The 20,438-nt window shown below is 45.4% G+C and overlaps 1 long non-coding RNA gene across 1 annotated transcript; it reads right to left on the reverse strand.

The window, feature by feature from the left end:
* Positions 1-10,974: 10,974 nt before the first annotated feature.
* LOC103650848 (uncharacterized) lies at positions 10,975-13,977 on the reverse strand. Its single transcript, XR_002750357.1, has 4 exons — positions 13,705-13,977; positions 13,226-13,271; positions 11,777-12,525; positions 10,975-11,200 (listed from the first exon to the last, which is right to left on the reverse strand). It is a non-coding gene; the product is annotated as an uncharacterized lncRNA (long non-coding RNA).
* Positions 13,978-20,438: the final 6,461 nt, after the last annotated feature.

Below are 20,438 nucleotides of genomic sequence, written 5' to 3' on the forward strand. Positions count from 1 at the left end.
ATAAAGCTTCAGACAAAATCTTATGCCAATGTTTAGGATTATCAGATACCTTCTTCTTTATCAAATTAATCAACGTCCTATTACTAGACTCGGTCTGTCCATTGGCCTGAGCATAATATGGAGACGAATTAAGCAGCTTAATTTTGTATAATTCAGCAAATTCACGTACCTCCTTTGACATAAAAGAAGTACCTTGATCTGTAGTCAAGGTCTGGGGAATGCCGAATCTATGAATAATATGCTCAGTTATGAACTCAATTACCTCCTTGTGCGTCATGTTCTTTAGAGCAACGACTTCAGTCCATTTGGTGAAATAGTCAGTGGCAACTAACACAAACCGATGCCCCTTTGATGATGAAGGATGAATTTCTCCAATAAAGTCTAATCCCCATCCTCTGAACGGCCAAGGCTTGATGATAGGATGTAATTCGGCTGCAGGGACCAACTGTAAGTCGCCGAATTTTTGACACACTTGGCACCCCTTGTAGTACTTGAAACAATCAGCTATCATACTAGGCCAATAAAAACCAGACCTTCGCAACAACCACTTCATCTTTGGAGCTGATTGATGGGTACCACAAATTCCTTCATGCACTTCGGCCATGGCTAATATAGCATCATCTGGGCCCAAGCACTTAAGCAGGACATCATTAACCGTTCGACGGTAAAGTTCATCACTCATCAAAACATACTTGAAAGCTGTTCGCCGAATGTTCTTATATGTCCTGATATTGGGATTTTGCAAATAATTAAGTATATGTGTCCTCCAATCACTTACATCGGCTTCATTGTCAGCCGAATCGATTAAGAGAACATTTCTGGTAACCTCGGACGGTCCGGCGTCATCACGCGGACGGTCCGCGACCTGGGAATTTGGCTCTGCACCGGTTATCAGATTTTCAGTTTTGTGAAATTTCCCTCTCTTTATCCGATAACCTGATGCATCTTGTGCCAAATCGTTAGCTCTATGATTCTCAACTCTAGAGATATGCCGAATACTGAATTCGTCAAAAGAATGGATTATGATCCAACATTTCTCAAGATAACTATTTAGAGTACCATCAAGACATTGATATTCTTCTAACACTTGTTGGACAACCAGCTGAGAATCACCAAATACCTTCACATGTTTTACTCCCATACCATTTAAAAGTTCTAAACCGAATAGGAGGGCCTCATATTCAGCTTGATTATTAGTGCAATAAATTTTCAATCGGCTAGAGAAGTCAAAGGAGACATTACTTGGTGAAACAAGCACAATGCCAATTCCTTGCCCTTCATTGCAAACCGATCCATCAAAATATAAAGTCCAAGGAGTAATAGTGAGGTATGACATGTCTAGTTCATGAATATCATTAACCCGATGTTCTACAATAAAATCCGCTACGACTTGGCCTTTCATAGATTTCAATGGTTCATAAGCCAAGTCATATTCTATGAGTGCATAAGCCCACTTACCAATTCTACCACTCATAATTGGGTTATGCAACATGTATTTGATTACATCGGCTTGACCAGAAACAGTGCAATGACTAGACAGTAAATAACATCTACATTTGGTGCATGCATAAAACAAGCACAAGCATAACTTTTCAATAAAAGTGTACCTTGTTTCAGCATCCACCAACCTTCGGCTTAGATATGTCACCACATGCTCCTTCTCCTCAGTTTCTTGTGTCAGAACAGCCCCAATAACCTTGTCTTCAGCTGCAATGTATAATCTGAATGGTGCTCCTACTTGTGGTGCTTTTAACACGGGAGCCGAAGACAAGTATTTTTTAATGAGATCAAATGCTTCCTGCTGCTCTGCCCCCCAAGTGAATTCAGCATCGTTCTTAAGCCGAAGGATAGGGGTGAAGGCATCAATCTTCTCGGCTAGGTTAGAAATAAACCTTCGTAAATAATTCACCTTGCCGAGAAACCTCTGTACTTCGACCTTACAAGTCGGAGGCCCCACATTCCGAATAGACTTGATTCGGTCAGGGTCTATTTCTATACTATGTTCATGGATGACAAATCCTAAAAACTTACCAGCCGACACTCCAAAAGCACATTTACGTGGGTTCATTTTTAAACCATACCGACGCATTTTATCAAAGGCTTTGCGCAAATCAGCTATATGAGAACTAAACTCAGCCGATTTGACTACAATATCATCAATGTAGACTTCCACAGTGTTTCCTAACAACTCATGGAAGATCAAATTCATAGCCCTCTGATAAGTAGCACCAGCATTTTTCAGACCAAATGTCATGACAACCCACTCAAATAAACCAATGAAACCTGGACATATAAAGGTCGTTTTAGACGCATCTTCTTCGGCCATGAAAATCTGATTATATCCGACATTACCATCAAGGAAGCTAATAATTCTATTTCATGATGCATTATTGATTAATGTGTCGGCTATGGGCATGGGATATTCGTATTTAGGAGTTGCTCTATTTAAATTGCGAAAATCAATGCATACTCTAAGTTTACCTGTCTCCTTCTCCACCGGCACAATATTGGAGACCCACTCTGCGTATCTGCAAGGTCTGATAAAATCAGCTTCTAGCAGCCGGTGGATTTTGTCCTTGATGCGTGGGAGAAGATCCGGACGAAATGTTCTAGCTCTTTGCTTGAAAGGTCTGAAACCAGATTTAATAGGCAGCCGATGCTCTACGATCTCTCGGCTTAATCCAGGCATCTCAGTATAATTCCAAGCAAAGCAATCTGAATATTCCTTCAATAGACCGATCATCTCATTCCTAGAATCGGTCTCCAGGGTCTTGTTTACAAAAGTCGGCCTTGGAGTTTTACCATCTCCTATGTCAATCTCCTCCAAAGGATCGGCCGATGTAAACCCCTGTCCTAGTTTATCAAGATCTCTGAAATCCTCTATCATGTCCCCCACAGAGGAATCAGATGATCTTTGTGTGATGGCGGACTTTCCGGTCTCGGGGACCGGATCATCCGTAACACTGTCTTTTCGCTGTGGTAGATGTTCGGTCTTAAAGTCCGAACTATTTCGTGAAAGACCAGACCATCCGGCCTTGGCGGCCGAACTGTCCATGACCAAAGACTCATGAACTTTGTGTGTATTCATCATTTAAACTTTATTTAGGATTTAGTCGATTCTCCATCGGCTCTAGCATTACAGGAATGAAACCTTTCTTATCTATACTTATGAATTGATAATCAGAAAAATATACTCCTGTGAGACATGTAGCAGTCTCATAAGTCCAAAGTACAGGGGCATCGGCCACAGCGATGCAGGCCGATACATCAGCATGTACTTGTTCTATGTCATCGCCTACCCATTGTATTAGCATTTGATGTAATGTAGAATGTATACATTGATTGGCGTGAATCCAATCTCTGCCTAGAATTAAACTGTAATTTCCTTCTACATCAGCGACGAAGAATGCAGCAGCAAGGGTCTTAGTCCCGATGGTTAATTCAACGGACGTGACTCCCCTGGCTTTGATCGAACTATCAGTTCCAACACCGCTGAGGGTCATGTTGGTCTTGACAAGTTCGTCATCTTGTTTACCTAATTTTCTGTATAATGAATAAGGCATTAGATTTACAGCCGCCCCTCCGTCTACCAACATCTTAGCAATCGGTATCCCATCAATGTGACCGCGCACGAAGAGCGGCTTTAAATGATTTACCGATTCCTTTGGCTTAGTAAAGGCGGCTTCTTTAGGACCAAAATCAAACTGGGCAACAACAGGTTCATCATCGCCGATGATAGTACAATCGGCAGAAAATGTAATAATATTTACATCCATACCTGGGCGTTCTGGAGAAGCCTCGTAGTCGACCAGGTCTTCTCCCAGCAAGTCGTCCTCTTCCATTGATGTTGTCGTGTCGTTGGAGGCCTCCTGGTGAACGGCGGACGGTCCGCACGCGGGGGCCGGACGGTCCGCGCCTGGTGCAGGTTGTCCAGAGGCTTCCTGGTGAACGGCGGACGGTCCGTGCGCGGGGGCCGGACGGTCCGCGCCTGGTGCAGGTTGACTTTCTATTTCTGTGGCCGTTTGTTTTTTCTCAACGGCCTTCGGTCTCCATTTCTTTTGCGGTGGCGGGTATAGTGGATGTGTGTCATTAAATGTCTTTTCCGCCTCCTTCTCCTGGCTCTCCTTTGCTCTTAGGCGCTGTAATTTTCTCTTTTGGGATCGTGTCAATCCCGCTGGGCACCATCGAGGCATGGAGTATTTTGGATCGGCTGTTTTGATGGTAGCCGTATCCTTTTCGGTTGTGTTGGCCGATTTGCCGAAAATCATCGGCTCTTTATTGTCTCCCTGTATGACAACATCTACGGTGCCTATTTTGATGCTGTCCTTTTTTGTTGTTCTTTGAGTTGCTATAGTCATATGCCCCCCTGCCGGATTGGTCGGCCTAGGAGGCCGAGTAGTCCGGCAATCTTGTTGGGCCTGTGCCTGGTGACCGGATTGAGTAGTGCTCAATCGGTCTTGTACTGGTGGCGTCAACCTGTCAAAAACAGATGGTTGGGGTACCCCCCAAGCGGGGTACTGTGGCATCCCAAATGGATATGGTGGCATGCCCCACATTTGATTTGGGACATACGGCGGAGGTAAATATGTGTATGGATATGGCATAGGTGGATATGGAGGTGGAGGTGTCCATGCAGATATGTTAGGTCTCACTTGTACAGTATGACCTTTCATTTCTTCCGATTGGTGGGGTGGTCCAATCGGCCTGACCTGACGCTGCTCATGAATGGGTGAGCGGGGTCGCTTTGCTGGCCGGTCACTGGGGCCGGCCTTCTTTTTTACGTATTTAGACAATAATTGATCAAAAGTTGGGCCGGCTTTAACCAACCGACCAGCTGCCTTGAATGTATTTGTTTTCCACGTACCTATCTCTGGTCGTCGTGGTTTGAAAGTACGTGGACGTTGTGAGTCCTGAGTACAGCCGGACCGTCTGACGGAGCTCTCCGGACTGTCCGGTGGGGTCCCGGACCGTCCGCGCCTACGTGTCGGACCGTCCGGGATACGCAGCACGGGTTCCTGTATCCGTCTCCCTGTCTGCGCTTGCCCCCCAGTAGTGGAGGCTGTGATGGTTACTTTTAGGGTCTCCCCTCCATCGGGAGTCTTCTCAGCTATCACTTTCCTGCAAGAAAATTTATGATCCTCATCGGCCCTTTTAGAATCGCCGATGACTATCTCTTTGCCTTTATCGGCCGTGTTTGGCCGAACCAGGACTTTCTTGCCCTCGAAGTCGATCACGTTCATCGGAAAGGGCTCTGTATCCACCTGCATTTCCTGAAATTTCAATCGTCCCTCATTAATGGCCGATTGAATCTGTCGACAGAATACATTACAATCATTAGTGGCATGAGAAAATGAGTTATGCCACTTGCAGTATGCACGACGTTTTAGCTCGTCGGCGGATGGAACAGTGTGATTTATTTTAATATTGCCATTTCTAAGTACCTCATCAAATATTTTATCACATTTACCAACATTAAATGTAAACTTTACCTCCTCTTGGCGTTTCTTTTGAACCGGCTGTAAGGAAGCACAAGCCGAAGATTTGGCCTGCTTTGGCCAAACCATTTCAGCAGCGTACACTTCTGCTGATTCGTCATCTGAGCTACTTTGGTCGCATTCTACTATGTGTACGTTGTGACACATTGTTTTAGCAGTTTCTTTGCTCCGGCTTTCACAAGCCAAAGCTCTCTGGTGTAACTGTGCTAGTGTAAAAAATTGGATGCCTTCTAATGTTTCTTTTAAATAATATCGTAGACCATTAAAGGCTAATCCTACTAGCTGTTTTTCTGCTAAATGAATTTGAAAGCATCGGTTTCTTGTATCTCGGAATCTCCGGATGTAATCATTAACCGATTCATCTTTTGTCTGCCGCAACGACACTAAATCTACCAAATCCAACTCATAGTCACCGGAGAAAAAATGATCATGAAATTTTTGTTCTAGATCCCCCATGATGAAATGGAATTAGGAGGTAAAGTGGCATACCATGCAAACGCGGTTCCTGTTAGCGATAATGAAAATAAACGTACGCGAAATGCCTCTGTGTCGGCCAATTCTCCCAATTGTGCTAAGAACTGGCCTATATGTTCGCGTGTGTTTTTCCCTTGATCACCCGAAAATTTTGCGAATTCGGGTTTCCTGGTTCCCTGTGGGTATGGGTGGTGATCAAATCGGCTGTCATAAGGTTTCCGATATGATTGCCCCCTAGGGACCATGCTTACTCCGAGCTTATCTCGGAACGCCCCGGCTATTTCTTCCCTTACTATATCAATGGCAGCCGGTGCGAGACCACCGGCTCTCTGGTCAAACATAGGTGGGGTTGGCTGGATATTAGTATGTTGACTTTCCCCCCATTGGTTTGAATTATGTGGTGCATTTTCATTTGCCCTATATGGGTCATAGGTTTGATCGTTTCTTTCCGGCCTCCTGGGTGGAGCCGGAAAGCTTTTTTGGGCTCTGGATCTTGAATTAATGGGTTGATGCATTGTATAGTGCGATGGGAAGTGCTGCTGGGACGGGTGAGGATTCCGGTAACAATCCTCCTCAAAAAGGTCATGTGCGGACTGTCCGGACATTGGCCCGGACCGTCCGTGATTATGTGCAGACCGTCCGTTGTTGTATGCGGACGGTCCGACTGGGTAGTTTAGATTCTATGTCATGTGTGGTGGTTCGGGCGCATATCTAGGTAACTCATTAAAAATCGGCCCGACTGTTGTTGGTCCGGACGGTCCGCGCTCATGTGCGGACGGTCCGGGCATGTGCAGATCGGCTGATTTGCTGCCGATTTGCGGTTGCTCAGGGTATGTGTCCATCGGCATCCCATAAAGGGGTTGTGACTGGTCGTGACAACCTGTAGCCGATGTGTTACGCGTGTTACCTCCTAACTCAACCTCGTGCGAAGGAAAATTTGTGATACTAGATTTATCAAATGCACGTACTAGTCTCTTAAGATCGCTTTGCATACCCCCTATGATGTTCTGCATTTGTTCACGCTGATCTTCTACATAATTTCTAAGAGATTGCAGATCGTTGGTATTACTTACATTGGGGATATCTGGCGTGGGTTGGAGCGAAGCCGGATCCGTTGCCCGATGTCGGACGACCTTGTTGTTCCTGTCCACTTTGAAGTTGGCCAAGAACTTTGCTTTCGTCTCCTGGATCATCCGCTCCTTGTGCTCCTCGAACTGGAGCTGCTCGTCAGCCGGCAAGGTCTCCCAAGTCGGCTCTATGATGTTGCTTGGAGAAATATCGGAGCTATCCCTTGAACCGGCCATTGAGGGCCGATTTGATGAGCTTAGATGTGCTGTCCCCAGCGGAGTCGCCAAAAAGTATGTTGACACCTTTTTGGAGGCGTCAATTACTCAAGAGAACCAGCGGCGGTGCTCTCTGGTCAGGCGCGGACGGTCCGCGGCCCAGGGCCGGACGGTCCGCGACATGGCGCGAGGCGGCGGTGCTCTCTGGTCAGGCGCGGACGGTCCGTGGCACAGGGCCCGACGGTCCGCGACCTGGTGCAGGGGCTCGGGTTCCCTGCCTGTCGGCCGGACGGTCCGTGCCCTAGGGCCGGACGGTCCGCGCGTACGCAGGGGCGGCGGAAGATCGCTGGCGGCGCCTGGATCTCGCTCCCGGGAGGGACCCCGTCGGGGAGGAGAGATCCTAGGAGTTGTCTAGGCTCGGGTAGACCGACCTAGACTCCTCTAATCGACGTAGAGTCGAAGAGAGGCGGAGAATTTGGGGATTGGAAGGCTAAACTAGGGCTAAACTAGAACTACTCCTAAGATAAAATGCGAAATAGAAGTTGTATTGATTCGATTGATGATTACAAATCGGCCGTAGACCTCTCTATTTATAGAGGAGGGGGGACTGGACCCTTTACACAACTGATTCCGAGCTAATCCCGCGAATATAGCTAACAACCGTAGCACAAAACTCGGAACCCTAATCTGCTCTGCGCACGCGCGGACCGTCTGGCCCACAGGCGCGGACCGTCCGGACCGCGGACCGTCCGGCCTCAGGGCCGGACAGTCCGCCGGCTCATTTCTAGTTCGAACAAATAGTGTTTCAACCTTTGGTCGGACTGATTTTCCCCTGGACCAAATCAACTCTCATCCGATCCCATGGACTCACCTGGGTTCTCTCTGTCCATCGTTCAGCATCCACATGGTCTAGGCGATGGCGGCGCCTGGCTCCCGTCGGCCTGCACCGGCGACGCCCAGCTCCACTCGACCTCCACCAGCGGCGTGCGACTCCCCACTGATCTACTAGCGGCACCCTCCACCAGCTAGCAGCAGTGAAAGCTATCTTATTCATCACGTGTTAGCATGAATGCTACTGTTTTCCCCTTTGTTTTCAAAACTTAACTCGATTGGCGGGTTAGGTTAGCCTTGTCAGTGACTGAAGCTGAGTTGTGTAGCTGGACAAGTATGGCCGGGCATAGCTGGGCGGACAAGTATAACTGGGCATCGGTGGGCAATCACCAGAACCTGAGGTGCGACGGCAAGAAGATCTGAGCGACGACGGCCAAGTGACAGAGGAGAGTACGCCGATACACAGAGACATGAGAGTTTATTTCATCTAGGGGCAAAACAGTCAGTCCAAAAGCTAACGTTCAGCTAAATTTATTTTATGTTTTAGATAACCCTTAAATGGCATTTTGTCTGTAAGACAATGTTTGAGAATGGTGTATTAGTGAAACACGTTCACATGATAACATTTGGGCAAAACTCAGTTTTCATAATGACATAAATCCAAATTTCTCGAGTGTGGACACAGAGACGTCGGATCGTCTATTTCGGTCTGTTGGTTTCGGTGGTTGGCGGCTGTTAGGCTGTCTCCAACAAGACCCGATAAATCACCCTGTACGCTAAATGTAGTGGACAAAGACGTTCGACACGCCTCCAACAACAGCCGCTATAGCATCCGGTAAAATTTAGGGTGTGTTCATCGCCCTCTACTCTTGGCGGACTTGCTGTCGCTCGCTATCCACTGTTTCACTCGCGCGTCGCGTTCACTCCCGCGCTTGACTTCATCGTCCCTGTCACCGAGATGGCGAGATCCTCCGCCGTCACTCCTCCCCACCCAAGTCCCACGAGGTCGCCTCATGGTACATGAGCTCCAAGCATCCTCTGTTCTGGTCAAGGTTGTCGTAGCTCTCCGCGATGGTGAGCTCGACTGCCTCGCCGTCGTTCTCGTCGCTGCCCCCTCCCGCGGAGCAGAAGAAGTCGTCTCGCTGCCACAGTCCGAGCAGCGCGTACAACCGGGCAGCATGGCCGAGAGGGAGTACACGAGGGAAGAGGAAGATAGGAGGGGCGACAGGAGGTCGATCGTCTCGTCATGCTTCTGATGCCGCTGCATACGACACATTGTGTCCATGGCTTGGCATATAAATCGTTGACGCCTGATTCCTGATCGACAAAATGTCTGACAATCAATATACATATGAACGATGTTCTGTCCAATACGAATTCATTTTAGAAAACTGAGTTGGTTAGCTTCTTATATTATTTGCTCTAATATAAATGTCTGGTACATTATTTGCTTAAATATGTAATAATTTTCTTTTCACCACAAAATCAATATGTATTGTGCAGCGTATTTTAATTTCGCGACATATGAACTATTTTTTAAGCGATGAAAAACTAATATGTATTGTGAAATCTGGTAGCACTGTAGATATAGAGGACCGAATTTAGTATACGTTGATTGATATGAATAAGATATAGAGAACATAATAAAGTATGCTGCAAAGAACATAAAATATTTATTTATACGATGAAATTTAGAAGACATTGCTGAAACCTTCTGTCCTGTTAAATATAGCCGACGAAGGTATGGGAAACGGTTTCAGTATCAGCCTCTAAACCATCCTCTATAATTTACAAGCACTTTCCCGGCCGCTACTTAGCGGACGCATGGCCACACGCTACACACTGTTCATCGTGCGCGCTAACTCATCTCGTTCCTTCCCACGCTAGAGCTGAAGAGGAGCCGCTCAGACGACGGCGGCTAGGCACACCTCACATGGATCGGCGGCAGGAACACCTCGACAAGCTAGGTAAAGTTGTTGCTGGCCACGGGCGTGCCACTCTTGCTCGTGGCGAGCGGCCGTGCCTCGGGACTCGGGAGGAGGCAGAGCCGTTGCTGCCGACGAACGCTCACCTCGACGAGACGGAGTTGTTGCAGGCCGCGGACGCGCCGCTCCCGACGAGTGCCCGTGCGTCGTTCTTTGCGTGCTCCCGCGAGCGGCAGTGCGCCAGTGCGTGGGGAGTAGACGAACGCATAGAGGCCAAGGTTGCTTCCTGTTTGAGCACCGTTGTGCATACTACTTGTTCAATGCTTTGTGTATATATTTAGGAAAAAATATAATAGAGCTAGCTTATAGTGTACGTAGTAATTTGTATCGTGAAATTAGGTTACCTATATATATATATATATATATATATATATATATATATATATATATATATATATATATATATATATTAAAATTTATTTAAATAGATATTAAAAATTATTGTAGTATATGAATTCTGTTATCACTGTATTTATATTTATAGATGACCAAATTTAAAGGATGTTGTTGAAGATAAAAAAGATATAAATGACAAAATCTTTTAAAGAATGTTTTACGTACAACAAACATTTCTTATTTAAATGACGTTGTTATAGATAGTCTTAGAGTTGACGTCGTTAACACGTTCTCCTGTGACTCCGTCCATATTTACCGACACTTAGACGTGTGGCCCACAAGTCAGAAAACCTTTTTTTCTCTCTGGCTGTGATTAGGATGGTTTCATTATGTTTGTAGACTACAGTCTCCATGCGTGTAAGGCTATCAACTCAGTCATATCACATTGTTCAATTTAATCAATAATTCATAATTGTTCTTCTTCTATCACAGTTAATGCCAAGTTAGAAAAAACAGACAACAATGGTGAGAATGGACAAACATATCCAATTGATGCAAAAACCATGCAAGTATTGGAAGTGGAGGGAGCTCAATGTGATTCTAGCGTCACTCAATAAAAATTGCCCGAGTACAAAATGTGCACATCATATATACACACCCACGCCACTACATTTTACTGTTGCTTATTGAAGTTTAAATGCTACGGATCCCAATACCTCACCCTTCCCGGCTTACTTCAACTTCTCAGCCATCAGCATGATTTCACACAATGTGAATTCTCTTCCCGCTACTTCTACTGTATAAGCACAATAAGAAAATAAAGTTTGCTACAATTAGATCACCAGAATACCACAGGTCATGTCGATCCAAATGGTGGTGGCTTCAGGACCCAAGATATTGTTTTACAGGAACAACTGCTCCAGAAATTCTGTTCAAAAAGCTCTGGACTGTGGCATATCCATTTTCCAAATTCAAGCTCAAATTGTGAAGTCTTGAAGGGTTGGGCATGCTTGTTTTTTACAATCTTCACAACAATTTGACTACCTATTGTGTGCAAATGGAAGGAATCATCATTCAAAAGCTACATGAAGTGCATACTATTTTAGGGAGCATCAAATTTCACAACTGCAAAGCCCATATGGCATATGCAGAGTCGTTATTTTAAATTCACTAATCATCTATGATTGTCGAGTGACAACACATGTAGATGCCTATTATATGTGCCTAGTACTAGCTCAGTTAAATAGGTCTCATGCACACATGCATATCTCTGTTAAATCAATGTCACGCTGTGAATGTACTGAATGTCACACATTAAAGTACGAGACTAAACTAATCATGTAAACACCAAACATATGATTTAGTTAATTACCTTTTCGCCTTTCTTTACCAGACCAATACGCCTGATGTTCAAGCAAGCAGAAGCATACAACTTGAAGGCGTACGTTGCCACCAGGAGTACCTCAGTTGGTCCTCCAAATCCAAATGTGGCTACCTTGGCCTTGATCTACAATGGAGACAAAGAGACTAAGTTGGCAGCAAAGGTACATGCTATTTTAAGAAAAAGAGGATATAACTGCATAAGAAAAAAATGATCAATTGCATGCAAAAATTGATACGATTGCATAGGAAGAACCGTATATCCCTTTAAAAATAGGATTACATGCTAATGTTTCCATAATTACAGTGGCATTCCTTTTTTGCTTAAGGAGCATGAAATTCCAGAGCTTTAAGGTAAAAAATAAAACAATGGATTAGGTAACAACTATTGTGCTCTAATATGAAAATGTTGCAATAAAGAATACCTGAGAGTCTGAAACTTACATGAGTTAGACCCTATCCACAAGTACAATGACACAAAGACAGCTAGCCCATGTCCACAAGTACAATGACAACAAGACGATAAAACAATTAGAGATGATGAAGGTGTTGACCTGGATGAAGAGAATGATGAGCGGTTCTAGAATCTGAGGATGGTGTAGCTAATGTGGTTGAACTGCCCAAAGAATCGAAAGGGAAGTATATACCTCCGAAGTTGTGTAATGCTTCCAATTCAGAATCAAAAGCAAATGTGGTTTTCTTTTATCTGTCCCCGTTTTGTGTATGGCCTGCGGTAACAATCTGGATCCCGGCAAAATAGCACCATATTATATATAGCATACCTTTCAGTTGTAGGTCGAGTTGGTTGGACTCAGAACGGCAGGCATTCCCTGCTCGTTGCGCACACATTCACTGTCGCTTTGTCGTGGATATGAGCAGTAATAGTTTTCATGGGTGTAGTTGTGCTCTAGTATTTAAAATAACACCACTTGTTGAGGAAAAGTGCATGATATGAGCAGATAACAACATCTACTTAAAAGGACTCATATGTCCCCAGACTATTCTTGAGTTCAATGAGAATTAACTCTTTGTTTCCAGCACTCAAAATGTTGAAATGTTATATTTCCTAATTGTAGGATGGCAAATGATCGCAGAAGCTTTAGGTATTATCTAAGTGTCTAACAGTACAGTATAGACACACAACAACATTACTACTGAACGGAAGGTAGAAAAAGTTTACCCTGGCTTTTTTTTGCTTAGTGTGTTTGATCAGTAGACTATTTATGGAACACACCATGCCTCACTATAATACCTAGTTCAATTGCCATATTTTGTCATATAGAAAGTAGTAAGAAAATAGTGGTTTGTGCTTCGCAAGGTAAATTAATAAAGCAATATTCAATACTTTTGCTAGCTCTAGGAGTCAAATAAACAAGCACTGAACAAACAAATAAGAATAACATACATCAGAATATCAGATAAACAAGAGAAGACAAGATACCTGATTACGTTTTTGTTCATCCAAGTTTGGAGGAGCTGAGCTTGTCCTGGCATGAAATTGTAGTACACATTCTTGTATTTAATAGATATCATGTAAGTAGAAAGCAAAAGGTAATTTTTATTATATAGCTTCATGCCCCAAGCTGGAGATAAAAAGGGATAACAAAATCATACCGGTAGCCCATTCATATTTATATACTACCAAACTAAAACTTAAAACCCTTTGATGGTTTCCTTGAAAAGAAATAAAGAAGAAAAAAAATAAGGTGGTTAACCATGCGTGAGTGCATGCTGGAAACTAGTGGTGCCGGGCTGGTTCACCACCCTCTAGCGTCCTCCATGGCCATTGTCGAGCTTTCTAAAGCTATAATCGAGATCCAAAATTCTCATCAAAACCCTATCATCCCCTAGGGTGAGATCAAACCAATCGTACGACGTAGAGGCAGAGGGCAATTAGAAACAACGAGGGCACTGATTTACCTGTGGTTGGTTGAGAAGAGGCTGGCCTGAGGAGCGCATGCCACTCTTGCTGGTCGCCGCCTCTGCCTCTGTGGTGGCTGCCGAAGTTGATGGACCAGTTGACGGGGGAGCGCGGTTCCATGGGGCTGGGAGCCTAGGAGTTCCTATGTGGCTCAGGGAATAGGAGAGCGAGCGAGGATGACGATGAGGGGAGCGGCAGTTGTGGTGCCGAGGCCGGTGGGAACGGGGGATGGGGGCGTGATGAATGTATGTATTAAATGTATCTCGATGTAAAATGTGGGAAACGAGTTCTTAGGGTTTTTCTTTTCGTGGATCTGGACTTCCCTATGCGCGTTTCTGTTCACTTTTGGTCTGTGAGGCTCTACAAATGCTTGGACATTGCCCTGTTGAAAGGGAAATGTGCCCTTGGGCCATTTCTAAGTGTTTTGGTGATTTAGTGTCCAACACAAGTGCCTAAGTGTAAAAAGGTGGACAAAGTACAAATCAAGAATCAAGGTATGTTTCTCAGACTTAGTACATTGTTTTATGGACTAATGTATTGTGTCTAAGTGCTGGAAACAGGAAAAATCCAATTGGAAATGTCTTGGCTCGAGCAGCCAAGAATCTGCTGAGTCTGGGAGCACCGGACTGTCCGGTGGTGCACCGGACAGTGTCCGGTGCGCCAGGCTGGCTCGAGCAAACTGGCCGCTCTCGGGAATTTACCGGCGACGTACGGCTATAATTCACCGGACTGTCCGGTGTGCACCGGACTGTCCGGTGAGTCAACGGTCGGCCGGGCCAACGGTCGGCCGCGGAATCTGCGCGCGACACGTGGCCGGGCCAACGGTCGGAAGGGGGCACCGGACTGTCCGGTGTGCACCGGACTGTCCGGTGTGCACCGGACATGTCCGGTGCGCCAACGGCTCCCAGATCTGCAACGGTCGGCCGCGCCAGTTTAGGAAGGAAATCGGGCACCGGACAGTGTCCGGTGTGCACCGGACTGTCCGGTGCACCCGACGACAGAAGGCAAGATTGGCCTTCCAGATTTGCTCTCAACGGCTCCTAGCTGCCTTGGGGCTATAAAAGGGACCCCTAGGCGCATGGAGGAGGATACCAGGCAACCTTAGAGCATTCTTGATCATCCACACTCAGTCTTTGCGCATTCGTTTGTCATTCTCAGTGATTCGAGCTCCATTCTAGTGAGAACTTTGAGATAGTCTTTTGAGCTCGATTCTTGGCTGTGTGTGTGCGCATTTTGCTGTGGATTTGTGTGTGTTGCTTCCCTCCCTTACTCTGTATTTCTTTGTGAATCTCAAGTGTAAGGGCGAGAGGCTCCAAGTTGTGGAGATTCCTCGCAAACGGGATATTGAAAGGCAAAGCAAAACACTGTGGTATTCAAGTTGGTCTTTGGACCGCTTGAGAGGGGTTGATTGCAACCCTCGTCCGTTGGGACGCCACAACGTGGAGTAGGCAAGCGTTGGTCTTGGCCGAACCACGGGATAAACCACTGTGTCATCTCTGTGTTTGATCTCTTGTGGTATTGTGTTTTGTTGAGACTCCTCTCTAGCCACTTGGCGATTATTGTGCTAACACTTAACAAGCTTTTGTGGCTATAAGTTTAAGTTTCACAGGATCACCTATTCACCCCCCCCCTCTAGGTGCTCTCAATTGGTATCAGAGCCGTTCTCTTCAAGAAAGGGACTAACCGCCCGAAGAGATGGATCCTAAAGGCAAGGGGATGGTGATCAACGACAAGGAGAAGGAGTCCTTCGTCAACGAGCCCAATGATGACAGGCCCACCGACTCAGGATCGGGCCACAAAAGAAAAGACGGGAGGAAGAAGAAGACAAGGCGCATCAAGGAAATTGTCTACTACAACAGCGACGAATCTTCCTCCTCCCAAAAGGACGACGACGACTACGATAGACGAAAGACGGTTAACTCAAACTTTTCTTTCGATTATTCGCGCATCCCGCATAGTTCAAATGCTCAATTGCTCCCCATTCCACTTGGCAAGCCCCCTCACTTTGATGGAGAGGATTACGGATTTTGGAGCCACAAAATGCGTACTCACCTGTTTTCTCTCCATCCAAGCATTTGGGAGATTGTGGAAAGTGGAATGAAATTTGATAGCTCGGATAGCCCTGTGTTTATTAATGAACAGATTCATAAAAATGCACAAGCTACTACTATGTTGCTAGCCTCTTTGTGCAGGGACGAGTATCACAAGGTGAGCGGCTTGGACAATGCCAAGCAGATCTGGGACACCCTCAAGATCTCTCATGAGGGAAACGACGTCACCTTGCTCACCAAAATGGAGTTGGTGGAGGGCGAGCTTGGACGGTTCGCGATGATAAGGGGCGAGGAGCCGACACAAACATACAACTGGCTCAAGACCCTTATCAACAAAATAAGGAGCTACGGGAGCACGCGATGGACGGACCACGACGTCGTCTGCCTAATGCTAAGGTCATTTACCGTTCTTGATCCTCATTTGGTGAACAATATTCGTGAAAATCCCAGGTACACCAAGATGTCGCCCGAAGAAGTTCTTGGGAAATTCGTTAGCGGGCGTATGATGATCAAGGAGGCGAGGTACGTGGACGACGCCTTGAATGGTCCGATCAACGAGCCGCAACCCCTTGCTCTCAAGGCAACACAAAGCAAGGAGGTGCTACCTAGCAAGGTGGCACAGATTGAGGCGGCCGGACTTAATGATGAAGAGATGGCTCTCATCATCAAAAGATTCAAGACAGTGCTTAAAGGTCGCAAGGGACAGCCAAGCAAGACCAAAGCCAAGGGGAAGCGCTCATGTTTCAAATGCGGTAAGCTTGGTCATTTCATTGCTAACTGTCCCGACAATGATAGTGATCAGGATCAAGGGAACAAGAGGGAGAAAAAGAAGAACTATAAGAAGGCAAAGGGCGAGGCTCATCTTGGCAAGGAGTGGGATTCAGACTGCTCTTCGTCCGACTCCGACAATGAAGGACTCGCCGCCACCGCCTTCAACAAGTCATCCCTCTTCCCCAACGAGCGTCACACTTGCCTCATGGCAAGGGAGAAGAAAGTAAGCACTCATAATACTAGTACTTATGCTTCTTCAAGTGAGGATGAGTCTAGTGATGATGATGAGATAGATTACTCATGCTTATTCAAGGGATTAGATAGAACCAAGGTAGACAAAATTAATGAATTAATTGATGCCTTGAATGATAGGAATATACTTTTAGAAAAGCAAGAGGATTTGTTGTATGAAGAGCATGATAAATTTGTAGAAGCTCAGAAATCTCTTGCTCTAGAAATTAAGAGGAATGAAATGCTCTCTAGTGAATTATCTTCTTGTCATGAAACTATTGCTAAGTTAAAAAGTTTTAATGATGATTTAAATGCTAAACTAGAAGTAGCTAGTAAATCTAATTCTTGTGTAGAAATTGTTGAAACTTGTAATAGGTGTAAATATTTTGACATTGATGCCTGTAGTGATCATTTAATTTCAATTTCAAAATTAAATGATGAAGTAGCTAGTCTTAATGCCCAACTTAAGACTAGCAAGAATGAATTTGACAAGCTAAAATTTGCAAGGGATGCCTACACGATTGGTAGACACCCCTCAATTAAGGATGGACTTGGCTACAAGAGGGAAGCCAAGAACTTGACAAGCCATAAGGCTCCCACCTCCGCCAAGGAAAAAGGGAAGGCCCCTATGGCTAGTAGTGTGCAAAAGAACCATGCCTTTATGTACCATGATAGAAGACAACCTAGAAATGCTTATAGGAGTTGTAATGCATATAATGTCTTTGATTCTCATGCCATGTTTGCTTCTAGTTCTTCTTATGTGCATAATAGAAATGTTGGTAGGAGAAATGTTATTCATAATATGCCTAGGAAAAATGTTGTTAATGTTCCTAGGAAAGTAAATGAACCTTCTACAATATATCATGCTTTAAATGCTTCTTTTGCTATTTGTAGAAAGGATAGGAAGATAGTTGCTAGAAAATTAGGGGCAAGATGCAAGGGAGACAAAACTTGCATTTGGGTCCCTAAGGATATTTGCACTAACCTTGTAGGACCCAACATGAGTTGGGTACCTAAGACCCAAGCCTAAATTTGCATTGCAGGTTTATGCATCCGGGGGTTCAAGCTGGATTATTGACAGCGGATGCACAAACCATATGACGGGGGAGAAGAAGATGTTCACCTCCTACGTCAAGAATAAGGATTCCCAAGATTCAATTATATTCGGTGATGGGAATCAAGGCAAGGTAAAAGGGTTAGGTAAAATTGCAATTTCTAATGAGCACTCTATCTCAAATGTGTTTTTAGTTGAGTCTCTTGGTTACAATTTGCTATCTGTTAGTCAACTATGCAATATGGGATATAATTGTCTTTTTACAAATGTGGATGTGTCTGTCTTTAGAAGAAGTGATAGTTCACTAGCCTTTAAGGGTGTATTAGACGGCAAGCTTTACTTAGTTGATTTTGCAAAAAAAGAGGCCGGTCTAGATGCATGCTTAATTGCTAAGACTAGCATGGGCTGGCTGTGGCATCGCCGCTTAGCACATGTGGGGATGAAGAACCTTCACAAGCTTCTAAAGGGAGAACACGTGATAGGTTTGACTAACGTACAATTCGAAAAAGATAGACCTTGTGCAGCTTGTCAGGCAGGTAAACAGTTGGGAGGAGCGCATCACAGCAAGAATGTGATGACCACATCAAGACCCCTGGAGCTGCTACATATGGACCTCTTCGGACCCGTCGCCTATCTAAGCATAGGAGGAAGTAAGTATGGTTTAGTTATTGTTGATGACTTTTCCCGCTTCACTTGGGTGTTCTTTTTGCAGGATAAGTCTGAAACCCAAGGGACCCTCAAGCGCTTCCTCAGGAGAGCTCAAAATGAGTTTGAGCTCAAGGTGAAGAAGATAAGGAGCGACAACGGGTCCGAATTCAAGAACCTTCAAGTGGAGGAGTTTCTTGAGGAGGAGGGGATCAAGCACGAGTTCTCCACTCCCTACACACCACAGCAAAATGGTGTGGTAGAGAGGAAGAACAGGACGCTAATCGATATGGCGAGGACGATGCTTGGAGAGTTCAAGACCCCCGAGTGCTTTTGGTCGGAAGCTGTGAACACGGCTTGCCACGCCATCAACAGGGTCTACCTTCATCGCCTCCTCAAGAAGACTTCGTATGAGCTACTAACCGGTAACAAACCCAATGTATCTTACTTTCGTGTATTTGGGAGCAAGTGCTACATTCTAGTGAAGAAGGGTAGAAATTCTAAGTTTGCTCCCAAAGCTGTAGAAGGGTTTTTGTTAGGTTATGATTCAAATACAAAGGCGTATAGGGTCTTCAACAAATCATCGGGTTTAGTTGAAGTCTCTAGCGACGTTGTATTTGATGAGACTAATGGCTCTCCAAGAGAGCAAGTTGTTGATTGTGATGATGTAGATGAAGAAGATGTTCCGACGGCCGCTATACGAACCATGGCGATTGGAGAAGTGCGGCCACAGGAACAAGATGAACGAGATCAACCTTCTTCCTCAACAACGGTGCATCCTCCAACTCAAGACGATGAACAGGTTCATCAAAAGGAGGCGTGTGATCAAGGGGGAGCACAAGATGATCACGTGATGGAGGAAGAAGCGCAACCGGCACCTCCAACCCAAGTTCGAGCGGTGATTCAAAGGGATCATCCCGTCGACCAAATTTTGGGTGACATTAGTAAGGGAGTAACTACTCGATCACGATTAGTTAATTTTTGTGAGCATTACTCCTTTGTCTCTTCTATTGAGCCTTTCAGGGTAGAGGAGGCCTTGCTAGATCCGGATTGGGTATTGGCCATGCAGGAGGAACTCAACAACTTCAAGCGCAATGAAGTTTGGACACTGGTGCCTCGTCCCAAGCAAAATGTTGTGGGAACCAAGTGGGTGTTCCACAACAAACAGGACGAGCACGGGGTGGTGACGAGGAACAAGGCTCGACTTGTGGCAAAAGGTTATGCCCAAGTCGCAGGTTTGGACTTTGAGGAGACTTTTGCTCCTGTGGCTAGGCTAGAATCAATTCGTATCTTGCTAGCATATGCCGCTCACCATTCTTTCAGGTTGTACCAAATGGATGTGAAGAGCGCGTTCCTCAACGGGCCGATCAAGGAGGAGGTGTACGTAGAGCAACCCCCTGGCTTCGAGGATGAACGGTACCCCGACCATGTGTGTAAGCTCGCTAAGGCGCTCTATGGACTTAAGCAAGCCCCAAGAGCATGGTATGAATGCCTTAGAGACTTTTTAATTGCTAATGCTTTCAAGGTTGGGAAAGCCGATCCAACTCTTTTTACTAAGACTTGCAATGGTGATCTTTTTGTGTGCCAAATTTATGTCGATGACATAATATTTGGTTCTACTAATCAAAAGTCTTGTGAAGAGTTTAGCAGGGTGATGACGCAGAAATTTGAGATGTCGATGATGGGCGAGTTGAACTACTTCCTTGGGTTCCAAGTGAAGCAACTCAAGGACGGCACCTTCATCTCCCAAACAAAGTACACGCAAGACTTGCTGAAGCGGTTTGGGATGAAGGACGCCAAGCCCGCAAAGACTCCGATGGGGACCGACGGACACACCGACCTCAACAAAGGAGGTAAGTCCGTTGATCAAAAAGCATACCGGTCAATGATAGGGTCTTTACTTTATTTATGTGCTAGTAGACCGGATATTATGCTTAGCGTATGCATGTGTGCTAGATTTCAATCCGATCCTAAGGAGTGT

Source organism: Zea mays, chromosome 3, assembly GCF_902167145.1.
Source record: "Zea mays cultivar B73 chromosome 3, Zm-B73-REFERENCE-NAM-5.0, whole genome shotgun sequence".
Taxonomy (NCBI): domain Eukaryota; kingdom Viridiplantae; phylum Streptophyta; class Magnoliopsida; order Poales; family Poaceae; genus Zea; species Zea mays.